Source organism: Lygodium microphyllum, chromosome 27 (assembly GCF_053477565.2).
Source record: "Lygodium microphyllum isolate KBCC chromosome 27, Lygodium_microphyllum_v1.1.10, whole genome shotgun sequence".
Classification (NCBI taxonomy): Eukaryota; Viridiplantae; Streptophyta; class Polypodiopsida; order Schizaeales; family Lygodiaceae; genus Lygodium; species Lygodium microphyllum.
The window spans coordinates 98,968,267-98,982,265 of NC_141161.1; the positions used below are offsets into that span (position 1 = coordinate 98,968,267).

General features: G+C 36.6%; 1 pseudogene; it reads right to left on the reverse strand.

Annotated features, from left to right (window-relative positions):
- Positions 1-727: 727 nt before the first annotated feature.
- LOC148012645 (uncharacterized) overlaps positions 728-13,999 on the reverse strand; it is a 31,635-nt pseudogene continuing 18,363 nt past the window's right edge.

Sequence of the window (13,999 nt, forward strand, 5' to 3'; positions counted from 1 at the left end):
CATTGTTTTTCTTTGTTTAAGTCTTAAAGCTTCTTCAAAGCTTTTCCAATCATTGATAAGATAAATCATTAGCTTATAATTTATTCCAATGATTTGAATTTGTGCTCACACTTTCAAGTAGGGAATGGGATTTATTTAGTCACCATTCACACCCTTTTTTATGGAAAGATTCGCGTTTGATTGAATGCAATCTTATGCATCTTCTTTCCCTAATTATTTGATAGAATCATTCCAAGATGTTGCTCCAGTTTAAGAAATTGCTCTTCATGTCTTGCCCACTTGACTTTGGATTAGACATAGTTTGTATGGTCATAAGAAACACACACAAATCTGGGATTCTTGCTTGTCTTGACATTAAACTGCATACACTAAAAACCTTTGTCATCATTTTAGAAGTTTCTAGATACATAAGCAACGTAAACACACAAACAAGCATTCATATGAGCTACCACACACATAGACATACACATAGGTTATTTGCGCATGAGTACTACTCAGCGAAAACAAAAAAATTAGGATGGAACGAAGCAATCAAATTTTCAAACTAATAGTTAAAACTGAATGGCAAACGAAAAGACACACACATCAGAAGACAAATTCCTAATGACACTGACTAGTGAGTTCCAATTCCTTGTGAAAAACTCCACCCTCATGTTCATAGTGGTGGACATGCAGTGTCGCGACATCTGCCCCCTCCTAACCTGCACATCCTCCATATAGACCACATCTACCCATCCTCATCATTGCCAATATTGACGGTCAACCTGATCTCCTCATCTTCTGTAAAGTCATATGCAATATCCACATCCTCATTTACATCATCCCCTGCCTCAAGTCCATCATAAAACTCATTATCCAACTTCTCAACTGCATAGGCTACATCGTTTGTGCTCTTGAACAACTTGATTCTCTTTCCTACAATCTATATCCACAAGGCCATACCATCAAGCCTTATTAAGAAATATGTAGCATTTTCATAGATATGCTGGACCAAATAAGGCCCAAACCATCATCTTGAAACCTTGTGGATAGTACTGTGTTGTTTGTCTAGACTACTGTTGTAGACCAACACCCAATCTCCCTCCTCAATCTTTCTAGATCTCAATCTATGTTTGCTATCAAATCATTCTTTGTTGCGAATTCTGGCCTCTTTGGGCTTTTTCTCTCAATATCCTTATATCTGCTCTTCAACTGACGAATACAAAGAGCCAAAAGATCCTCTCTAGTCATTTCATCCTACTGCCATAGTAAAGCACTCCATGTGAGTGTACAAGTTTCTATAGGCATAATTGGTTTTTGTCCATACATCAACTCAGCTAGCATATAACTTGTGGTCACATTGGGTAGAGTGATTAGCCCATAAGGCGTAAGGCAACAATCTAGGCCACTCCCTAACCCATCCACTGCATGCTTTGGCCAAGGCTTTCACAATTGCTGGATGGCCTCTCTTGCTCTTCCCATTTCCTTCTGGATTATATGCTGAAGTTAAAGCAAGTTTAATGCCAAGGTGAGAGAAAAACTCCCTAGCCTCATCAACATCCAACTCATCTCTATCTGCTATAATTTTCCCAATGTAGCCATACTTGCAAATAACATCATCCAACAGAAACTTACAGATCACTGAAGTAGTCTTTGTCCTCAATGCTCTTCCTTCCACTTGATTTGTGAGATCCTCTCATGCCAAAACAATGTAATGCATCTACCACACTCCAATAGGCATAGTAATCAAATCAAGAACCCAATTGTAGTGAATACATAGTGGGTAAGTAGGGTGAATCTTGTCTCTATGCGTCACTAAAGAAAACAACTCACAATCAATGCATGTCTCAACAAAATGTAAGATATCTTTGTAAATGTCTCTCCACCAATAGCGCTCTCTAATATTCTCATAGGTTGCCTAAATACCTCTATGTCCTACCTAAAGACTTTCATGAAACTCTCTCATGATTCACACCTCCTTTGAAGCTCTATCACATACAACTCTCAATGGCTATCCTCCTTGCTTCCATGGATGCTTCCAAAGCAGCCCACTTTACAAGAACAAACCATAAGCTTTTCTCTTGATCTACTTGTAGTTTGCATCAATCCATCCATCTTGTCTAGACATGGTACTCGAATAATGGTGAATCTACAAATACTCTCTTGTATACAAAGACTCATCAAAGCTCTCCAAAGCAGATACATGACAAGTATGATCAGTATACATGGCTAAAAGATCAACTCCATCATCAACATCATCAGTGCAAGAAGAATCCATATCATCATTCCTCCCTCGTGAAAGCATATCGGCTACTAGGTTTTCATTACTTGCTATGTGTCTGAACTCAAGATTCATGGATTTTATGTACCCAAACCACCTAAGCATGGCAATGTGTGGAGTAGAACAACTCATGATTATAACTAGAAGAGGCAAGCAATCAGTCTCGACCACCATAACAGCACCAATGAAGTACTCTTTATCATTCTTGAGAGCTATGAAAGCTCCCAAGAGCTCCTTCTTAATCTATGGATACTTGGGCTGCCACTCGTTTAGGCCTTTTGCCCCAAACCAAATGGCATACCTATTCCCATGTGCATCGTCCTGGCTAATAGCCCATGTGATAATGCTGATAGGACTAGTATCAATAGTGAGTACAATAAGTATCCCACACTCATAATCTACTTTCCAAAGAGTCGAAGTAGCTCTCAACAATCTCTTTAGCTTTTGCATTGATCTAGATGTCTCATGTCCCAAGAAAAACACTACCCTTTCCTCAAGAGTTAGTAGAGATCATCTATAATATGAGTGAAATGAGGAATCAAAATAAGATAAAATACACAAGCTCCAAGAAACATGTGAATCTCCGAAGTGGAAGAGAAAGTCCATGCAATCTTCTCTATGGTTTCAACCTTCGCAGGGGAAGGCCTCTTGCCATAATAACTACACATATGTTTGACAATCAAAACCTCTTTAGCACCAAAAATAGACTTCAGCCCCGACAAGGTCAAATTCACTTCCTTTAGCCTACAAAGAATCCTCTCAACATCTCTCATATGCATGGCTACAAAGTACCTGCATCCATGATCATCTAAAGTCTCATCCTTCTCTTTCTCCAAACAACCCTTGATAGGCAGATCATCAATTAGAGGCATGGTAAGATCTTGAATAAAATCCCATAAGACCTTATTCATCCCATTCATCATATGGGCAACTGAATTAGTATCTCCCTTGGGAAGCGTACACATTTGGACAAGGCCTAAAGGTGTCTTCATCGTAGTCAAATCTCTATTCTCAAGGGCAAGTTGGAATTGGTCATAGTCAGAATAAAGGTCGACAAGTGAATAGATAGCACATGCAACAAAAGCCTATGCGAGCTCATCCACAATAGGTTCTGCACCAACATTTTGCATAGTGACCCTAATCATGGCTGTAAGTCCTATATGAATCTGAGTGGTCCATTCTTCTTGGGAACTTTGAGCCATCTATTAGAATACAGACTTGAAGATGGATCTATAATCCCCATCCTGATCTGCTCATTCAAAAGCTCCACAAATTTGGGCAGGTACACTTAAATAGGGCGTAGATTCCAAGAAACATGCAGAATGGTAAAAGTAAGCATAGGCATCACAACCCTAGGATCAATGCAACCTATATCATGTAGGAAAAAAGCAAAGGCTCTCCCATGTCTGATCAACATCTCCTCAAAACATTTCACCTCTATTGGAAGTAAAAAATATTCAGTCGCAATTTTCATCTCTTTCAGTGTCTTAGCTCAAATAATGTGTCTAATACTTGTAGGATCTCATAAAGGAGGCTGCATATCTACTCTCTTAATCGTCTCATCACTTTCCAAAGGTAGTAGTCAAGCAATTGTTCTGATCTTCTTGTCAATTGTCTTATATTTTGTTTGTACTCTGAATTCTTTGCTACAACATGAAAATTTAATCCCTTGCTGTAAATATCCTAGTAAACATAAATTTTGATGTGTATAAACAACACCCAACTCTTTTGACTGACAAAAATTAGTCATATATTTTTTGGAATTCATATGAGTAGCCCAACTCCTCAAAGAATTTGCACGAGTAGAAGAAGTTGAGGCTCAAACCAAAGCGTGACTAAGCAGCTGCTGCTCTATTCTAGTCATCTTGATTTGTAGGTCTTTTAAGTTCTTTGATATCTCCTCAGTCATATCTTCAACAGTATGTTTTGCAGTTGGTCTGACAACCATAGTAGGAATAGGCATAGGTATAGACACATGCTAAGAAATAGGAGAAGTAGTAGATGGTGCACAGGAGAAGCAGGAGAAGTTGTGGTAGAAGAAGTCATCGCTAGTGGTGACTGCATCCCATCTACAAGCAAGTATTCCATCTTTGACTCTTTGTTAGTGTAGAGACCACATCAACATCATCTTGCCAATCCATCTTCAATCCCATGGGCTACGTATGGTTTTAGCAGCTTTCCCAACTCATCTTGAAGTGCAAGATCAGCCGCATGTAAGAATAACTCCACTTTCTCTGAGTTCAAAGCTCTTTATTCTAGTGCATCCAACTGGTTGTATTGCTCTTCAAACTCTCACAACAATTCAACGGCAATAAGTCCTTTTTTGGGCTGATAAACCAACTCTCTAAATGTATTTCATGTAGCAATACCATAATCCTCCAGAAAATATTTGTCTTTGAGAACTTTCTTGAAAGCATTCTAGTTAGAGTCCTGTAGAAATAGATCTGTCACTCTAACTCGCAAAGCAGGTGTTAGAAGCCATAATAAATAGTTGCTCCACTTGGTTAGAACTCCAAAGAAGTGCATCTAGCTTTCAAAGGCCTTAATGTAGGTTGAAACATTCTAGCCATCAAATAATTTTCACTCACTATAACCACAGCCTTAATTGCCTTACTTGCACGAAGTTTATTCTCACGTTCTTAATGCAACAGTTGTTGTTGATCCAATAGCTGTTGATGCATATGTGCTTGATTGTACAAAGGACATGACTCTCTCTCATTGAAAAGCTTCTTTCGCAACATGTCATAATGCCACTAGTTCAGGCATGCACTCGATTCTGCAAAAGAATAGGATGAAAGGCCCACATCCTCTCTTTCACCTGTTGCTTCATTTTCCTTTGGAGAATTTGTGAGGTCCTTCTATGCATATCTCATGGCACCATCAATAACGAAGAATAAATCGGAAAGGAACAAGCATGCTCTTTGATCCAAGGCCTGAGGAAATCCTTTTTTCATGATCCCCCCTCTTGTTGTTAACTTTTTTCCATACTTTTTTGCATCATATCCTCCAAATCTACATAGATCATAGCTTTTACATAGCTATCATTAGCTTTTCTTTCCCCATAATCTTCAAAGCTTAAAAGGTTTAATGATGGTGGGCAAAAAGCAGTCCAACATGAGCCATTTTATGCCCAGAGTGATGTTGTTTTTCTTCGTTTCAATCTAAAAGTTTTTTCAAAGTTTTTCCAATCATTGATAAGAAAAATCATTAGCTTATGATTTATTCCAATGATTTGTTTTTGTGTTCAGACTTTCAAGAAGGGAACCAATTTTTTTTAGTCACCTCACCATTCACACCTTTTTCATGGAAAGCTTCGAGTATGACCGAATATAATCTTATGCATCTTCTTTCCCCGGGTTCTTGATAGACTCATTCTAAGATGTTGCTTTATTTTAAGTTTCTCTTCATGTCTTGCCCTCTCAACTTTGGATTAGACAGAGTTCGTATGGTTCTACGAATCCCATACAAATTCGGCATTCCCGCTTGTCTTGATATTAAGCTACATAAACTAAAAACATTTGTCACCATTTTAGAAGTTTCTAGATACATAAACAACATAGACACACAAACAACCATTCATATGAGCTACCACACACACAAACATACATGAGGGTTGTTTGTGGCTAAGTACTACTCGGTAAATACAAAAAATTTAGGATTGAACCAAGCAATCAAATATTCAAAATAATAGTTCAAATTGAACGTCAAACAAAAAGACACACACAATAGAAAAAAAATTCCTAATGAATATGACTAATTAGTTCAAAATCCTTGGGAAAAACTCCGCCCTCAGGTTCAATGGTGGGTGCATAGCGTCACAACAACGAGTGGCGTAGGCATCGGTTCCTTTACCTCCAACAACCTCCCATTTAAAGGATAATGTGCCCTTAGTGAGGAGGGAAAGAAAAAAGAATTTACTAAGTACAAATGTACATAAAGTACAATAGGATGGGGAAAGACATCATCTGATCCAATATCTACTTGCATTCGAAGGAAGGCAAAATGCTGAGCTCAGACACGTTTACTGAGTAGATCTATGGGATATTGGTCAGTTGAGATTTGAATAAGCTTGATGGACTTGAACTCAATGACCTCTCTAATAAAGTAGTAAAGCATCTCAATGTGCTTTATCTTTGCATTATGGAAGATTGAATTCTTGGCTAAGTGAATAGCAGTTGTAGAATCCGAATGTAGATAGGGACCACATTAGTAATACCAAGTTCTATGGGTAGACAACCTAAATATAGAGCCTCCTTGTAAGCCTCTATGATTGCAACACACTTTTCCTTTGTAGTAGATAAGGCTGTGCAATTTTTGTATCCTAGATATCCAAGAAATAGTACCCCTAGTAAAGGTGAAGATATAGCTAGAGATAGATTTCCTACTATTTGCTTGTCCTACATAATTAGAGTCAATGTACCCTACGAATATTATATCTTGGCCACCATAATATATGCACATATCTGTAGTGTATTGAAGGTACCTTATAGGGTTAAAGTTTTAGCTACTAAACATATCCTCCTACCTTTTCTCAAAATGATAGGCCTTGTTTATTTATTTTCCAAAATGAGGGCACAACATTGAGCATCAATTAAATAATACATTAGCTTCTATCTTTTATAAGGGTAACAATCCTTGCTTGCTTCTTTGCCAACTAAAGGGGTCTTCAAGTGCATACCATATATGAATAGCTAATATTGATATGTGAAAGAAAGGATTGAAAAACTCACAATAAGAAATATATATTTGAAACTAGACTATCCATACCCCTATTGAATTGAGAACTTGCAAAATAATATTTCTACCAACTTTCTTAACTATTTGTGAATTCAAATATGAGGGATATGATAGAGAGAAATACCTCTTATGACTACTAATTTCTTCACGATGGTGCCTCTACTGATGGGGGATATGATAGAGAGAAATAACTATTGCTACTACCAAACTTTTCATGATGGTGTCTATTGAAGGGGGAGAAATATTGCTCCTCATGATCTTTTTGATGTCTACCCTATGCTTTCTAGTAAGGAGAGAGACCCTATTGAGAATCCATAAAAAATAAATGGAAGAAAAAGCATTTGTTCAATACAAAATTTGTAACTAGAAGTATCACTTGTATGGCACACTTTCAAGCATCTCCTCTTAAGCATCCATTTCTAGTTTTTGTATGTACTCACAAATTATGTCATATAAACACGATACATTTTTCATGGATCACACGAATTTGGTTTTTATTCGATGCCCATAATATCCATTGCGTATGTAATAGTTGCCAATTTTATGGTCGCTATTGCAAAAGTTAATTATTTCTAGTAATGTTTGGGTATTTCTATCATCTGCATTTATTGTGCACAAATTCTTAGATATATTTATTTTATCTATACTTCGTACTAAGGCCTAATGAAAAGACAAATGTTTTGCAAAGTTAGATTTAGTAAATGAGTGTTAGAAAATTAGTATGCAAAAGCATACTATTGATGAAAACAAAGACCCCAAATGATGATTCTAATGATTTTTTAGCACAAAAGTTAAGAAATATAAATACATAAATTCATACATGAGGGAGATATACACTTATACATGGGGATGATTATATCCATTCTCTTTTCATGCATATTGTCTCTATTTTTCTCTCTTGTGCAACTTTTATTCTCATGGTTTTTAGTTAATGGTAAGCTATGGTATATTGAAGCCTATAATGAATTGTTTCATAGTGTACTTTTTGTCTCGTTCTTGTACAAGTTAATTTCTCCATCAATTGAAGCCTATAATGAATTGTTTCATAGTGTACTTTTTGTCTCGATCTCGTACAAGTTAATTTCTCCATCATATACTTTGTGTCTCAATCATGCACAAATTCACAATCATGTACTTTATATTGGATGCAAGTTAATTGCTCTACTATGTACCTTGTGGCTCAATGGTGTATGTACTAATTCCAAGATGTTGTAACTTTCAACTCAACCATGTACACTCAATTACACAAATGGGACTCTTTTTCTCAATCATAGAGAATCACTTATATAAATGTGAAAAGGACAACAATTATGTCTTTATGGAAGCATGAGCATAGCTATCATGTGAGTAGTGGACAAAGGCTCCCTTTCGGCTATACGATCACTAATAATGTATCTTCTATTGAAATATTTGTAGAGTTGGTACTTGTAAACGCTTGTCTTGTCATAGATGTTGAATGGATGAATGAGAAAATGTGATGTGGGGAAGACACTCCTATACTTAACAGTTCAACTAATCATGCATTTTCTACAAACAATGAAAATATCTTTAGAAAATGCATCTATTATAAAAAAATATACAATGTTCTTCAAAGTATCACTTTTCAAGCTTGAACACCAAGTCCTTTAGAAATAATCTAGACCTTAAGAGCCACTTAGTTGTATTTCTCTTTTTGGATGAACTTTTGCAAATTTGGCTATAAAGGACATTCAAAATGCAAAAAATTGTATATATTTCATATTAAAAAATCACCTCATATTGTCAAATATGGCTATAAGATAAGTTTTAAAAGGTATTTTGTTGCCAAAATTTGCCTACATTACAATGTAAAGAGGGACAATCAAAAGCTTCTTTGTTTATACGTATATATTTTTTCCATGAGAACAACATTTCATGTGTTTTTATATAAATTGAGTTCTTGCAGACATATGTTTATGTTACCAAAGATAACAATTTAGATTATCAACATGCTTCAATCATCAAATCTTTGAGCAAATTTTTAGTAGGGGCTCCAAAAAATAAACGCATTGGTGCTCGCCTACCTATCGAGATATAAATGTGATTGCCACTATTTTTAAAGGGACTATCACCCATTAGATACTTCTTTAATATTATTGATGGTGTTGATGCATGTTTGGTGATAATGCATTTGGTGACAATATATATGTAATCCTCCCATTACACAATACATTATAATAAATAATGTACGTATAGATTTCAATTCAGTAAGACAATGTGTAACAATGTGCATTTCTCAAAACAAATAAATTTATGTGTAAATTTTATGGAAAATGTATTTTCATTGATGGAATGTGAATACTTGCCATATTTGCATATTTGCACCTTATCAAATACATGTATATTTAGAAAGACTAAACATGTAATGTTAAAATATAGAAAAACTCACTATTTTTGTAAGAGATTAATAATAATGTGGGAATATAGTCGCTACAATAGCTAGTATATAAGGTGTATGAGACTTTATTTTTTATAATTCAGTTAATAAAGAATTATTTTCATCTTATGTCTCCTTTCTCTCAACTTCCAAAGCCTTTATGAAAGAAGAGGTAAATGCACTTTGAGTAGACTAAAACCTTAGTTAATTTTGGAGAGAGAGTCTTGTTCTTATTTCTACAAGCTTTCTTCAGTTCCCAGGGTGGATTTCTACAAGATCTTTCTCTCTATATGCATCAAGCACATCAACCATTGGTCTACCTTTATTCTTCACACCTCACGATGCCTTCTTATAACCATTGATCAACGAAACAAGTGCCACTTAGACAATACAAATCTAGCACAATTTGTGCTAAATTTTTTAGATTTATACATCATTTTCATTAGCCATTCTCACTTGAGCTTCATTCTAATCAGTCTCTACCATTTGATCCTTGACAAAGGAGGCTATATTGGTCTATCTTGACATTTATTCTTCATCCTTTCACTCTCTTTGAAAACCCTAACGATCATAAATAGGGTGGCCATTGAAGCTTCACCCAAGCTCTCATCAATTTCAAGGGGCTTTTGACCTTTTTCAATTGGTTCAAAATCTCATCAAGATTGGGAGTTTATTGGCATTATATGAGTCTTTCAAGCTTTCATTGGGGAAGAGCTTCTTGATTTTCCATCAAGCATAGGAGTCCTTTGTTTCTAAAGCATATAGAGAGATGAAGACTCTTAATCCAAGGGATTCTAAATGGTTTTACTTCCTCATTATCAACATTGGAGCATTATGGTAACTAATGGAGCATTATTGAGCTATGGAGTCCAACCTTTGGTCAAGATTTGGGGTAAATAGGTTCAAGCTTCAATGTTAAGCCACTTATGATTCAAGATTACTTCAAAGAAATAAAGGAGTAAGGGTTGGAGATTACTTTAGCAACATTGATCAATTGGGAGCATATTCAAGCATTAGGAGCATTCAAGTCTTATTCAAGTAAATGCAAGAGGTATTTCACATCAATTATTGATCTTTCTCATTCATCCACTTGCTAATCTTAACCCATGTGATTTAAAGATTAAAGAATTCAAGACTTCTATTACCTTTCAGCCCATTCATTGATTGAATCACTTTTTTATTAAATTGAACAATTAGAAGGTTGTGCTTGGCATTGTGGCATTGCATTAAATCCCTATTTTATTAGAGGGACTTGCTTTTCCTTGCAGCACTCCATCACAAACCACAATCACTACAAGATATAGGAAACATAATAATGATGTTCAAATTGATACAAATATTCATTAAAAAAACTTGTCCCCGTCATTGCTAAAAGTATCAGTATAGACATCTCTACAAATTTATTGAAGATAGTGTGGCTATTTGCATTGCTATTTGTATCATAAAAGCTTTGCAAATTGCGACACAAATAGTAACACTTTGCAACTCAAATAGCAATGCAGATAGCAACATGTGAATTAAATTAGTGATACAAATTGATACTCTCATAGATTAAAAAATTTTGGTAGATGTTGTATAATATTATGCAAAGTAATTACATATTGGATATACAATCATCATCGAGAGGGTGCAAAAACTACTTAAAACCATAAGATTGATAACTCATAAAATAAGTACAAGAATAGTGATGACAACTCATCAAATTACATGGAACCATGGAGAGGACAGCCAAAACAAACAAGAAAATCTATCTGTAAGTATCACAAAGTGTGACTATATACAAAGGAAGATAAGTATATCAAAGGAATGCTACATGGGAGAGACTTGCACAGATCACATGACTAAAAAAGAAGATGATATGCACTCCATGAATCCATGTGCTACAGATCCTCACCATTTGAAAGCTTGTCACGAGGCAAATGAGTGTCCAACGGACTTTGCAAAATGAATAACGAGACATTAGTCTACTATACATAATGCATCATAAGAAACTAGTGACTATCGACAAGCAAGAGGATTGTCTTACTAGGCCCTACATTGCACGTGCAATCTATCGATAAGTGTAGTGATACCATGTCTCTCTACATATCGAATAAACTTGTGGGATCGCAGTTTGTGATTGAGTGTTGCAAAGAAAATAAAATTGCATTTTTAGAAACAAGATTGTTAATGCAAGTAATATTCCAAATAAGAAAGCGAGAAGAACCAAAAGAAAACTTATAAAGTCCTTCAAATAACACATGTGGCTGCCACTCCCTAGATAATGCATGACCCCTCCCTCCAATCATGCCCTTGTTGCCTCCCACTTGCTGCTGCTACCATCATCCCTGAAGAATGTGTGGCCTCTTTCATGAGTCTCTACCAATCCTCTATGTCTAGCCACTCAGGATTTGAGGTGCCACTCTTGATTGCCTCTTGCATGTGTCTAATCGTCTATGTGACATGTATACACACATGCACTCCATCATCCACCTAGTGATGAAAAACCTCTGTGCCACCATAGGTACCAAAAACTCATCAAGCAAAGATTCTATTACATAGTCCTTTCTCCCCTCGAGTATATTCTTCCAATGGTCCTAAATGTTGTGCCTAAATACTTGTGGGCACAACTCTCTTATGTAAGACATCACCCTCCTCCCCTCATCATTCATGAATACATTACATGTCTTGTCATCTACGAGGTATCCATACCCTACTACGCTATGTCTAAGATGTATCCTCTCCTACCTGCGACAATCACGCTCTCCTAGGCATAACCAAGTGACCCATGTATGTCTAGCATACCCCCATAGGTAGTATCTCTTGGAGAGTAGCATTGATAGGGGTGCCATGTGCCCAAGGCTAAGCAAAACCTAGAGTCACAAGAGTAGATGTACGTAGAGGTGTGACAAATCTTGAAGGTGACAAGTATCCACCACATCGATGAGGACGAAGACACTGCATCGGTGCCTCCACAACACCCACCTCAGCCACCCTCTTTAAAATCGATACTAGAGGGAGTAGTAATCCTCTCTAGAATCGACCACAGAGCATCCACATCTCCACAATACCCCCCAAAACCACTCCCTCCATTTGGGGCCAGTCTAGAGCGTCAACCTCATCTACTCGAAATTGAGGCATCAGAGCATGCCAAAGTAGACCTCACAAAATGGCTTGATGATATCGATGACCATTCCTGGTCTGCCATATCTATAAATTTCGGCCATCTGATCTAGAGACAAACGTATGAATATATCTTACAACTCCTCATCGGTCATCCCTTGACTCGTTTTACTTTCTAGGTATCATCAAAGGTAACTTGCGCAAACTAAAAATGATGTTAGTATAATCAATATAAGGATTTAGGTAAAGCACAACAATGCAACTCTAAAAAAAAGAATGCTAATTAAAATGCACATACTAAAGTACCTTTGAGGTAAGTACATTGCCTCTTCTTGCTTTGTTTTTGTGTCTTTTCTTTTCTTTTCTTTTTCTTTGTTTTCTTCTTTGAAAGAGAGAAATAAAAAGAGGAAAGGAGAGAGGGAGAAGAAGGAAGGAAGAGGAAGAGAGAACGAGAGAGAGAGAGAGAGAGAGAGAGAGAGAGAGAGAGAGAGAGAGAGAGAGAAGGAGGAAAGGTAACAAAGAAAGAGAGGAAGATAGAAATGAGATATGAAGGGAGAGGAAGAGAGAAAGAGAGAGATAACGGGAGGAAGGGCAACAAAGAGAGAGAGGAAGAGAAATGAGATACGAAGAGAGGGAGAGAGGAGAATGAGTAAGAGAAACAACGAGGAGGGAAACAAAAATCCGTGTTGAGCGCATCAACAAAATGTGCTCCATCACAGATTGTGGTGTCATAGCAAAGTTTGAGCAAGAGATTTGATGGTGGGACACGAATCCAAATACCGTAGTAGATGAGATTGAGTATATTTGGGAACTTCTATAGTATTATATCATCGGATTACCATAGCTTCTCCAAGATCATATTCCATGTAGAATGGTTTAAAGTGGTATTGGAAGGAGCTAAGGCAACTGTTTAGTGACGTCCATTTGGATTTCTCGAAATAGATTCCAAGAAAAGATGGATGGATCTATGCAATAGGTTTGCCCTGTCGGATCATTGTGAATAGGTGCATGACCTTTTTTTTTAAATTTTTTCACGACACGAAACAATCACAAGTGTTGATTCACTCTTATATATGATATTGAACATATAATCTTCTATCCAAATCCCCGACAACCTCAATGGTGATATGTTGTGCCATTGATTTCTCGAAGTGCACGAGTTTATGATGAAAGCAATGTTCCCAACATAGACAAGGAGAGTATGTAGGTGGAGGGTTTGATATTATGGAGGGTGGAGGGTGAAGGGGGCTTGGAGCATACAGAGGAGACAAGCACGGGTAACATAGAAGAAGAGACAAGAGGCCAATTATTTTTTGAGAATGAAGTGGAATTCTCTTTTTGTGGTGACCTATCTATATACCTTTTAGTGTGTACGCCAAGTTGTGCCACGAGATTGACATGGGACTATAGGCTAGGTCGTATTTGCATTTGCTTGCTCAATTCTTTGATGATTTGTTTTTAAATGATGAATTCTTTTCTGCCTCCTCTTCGTGATGTCCCTTCTT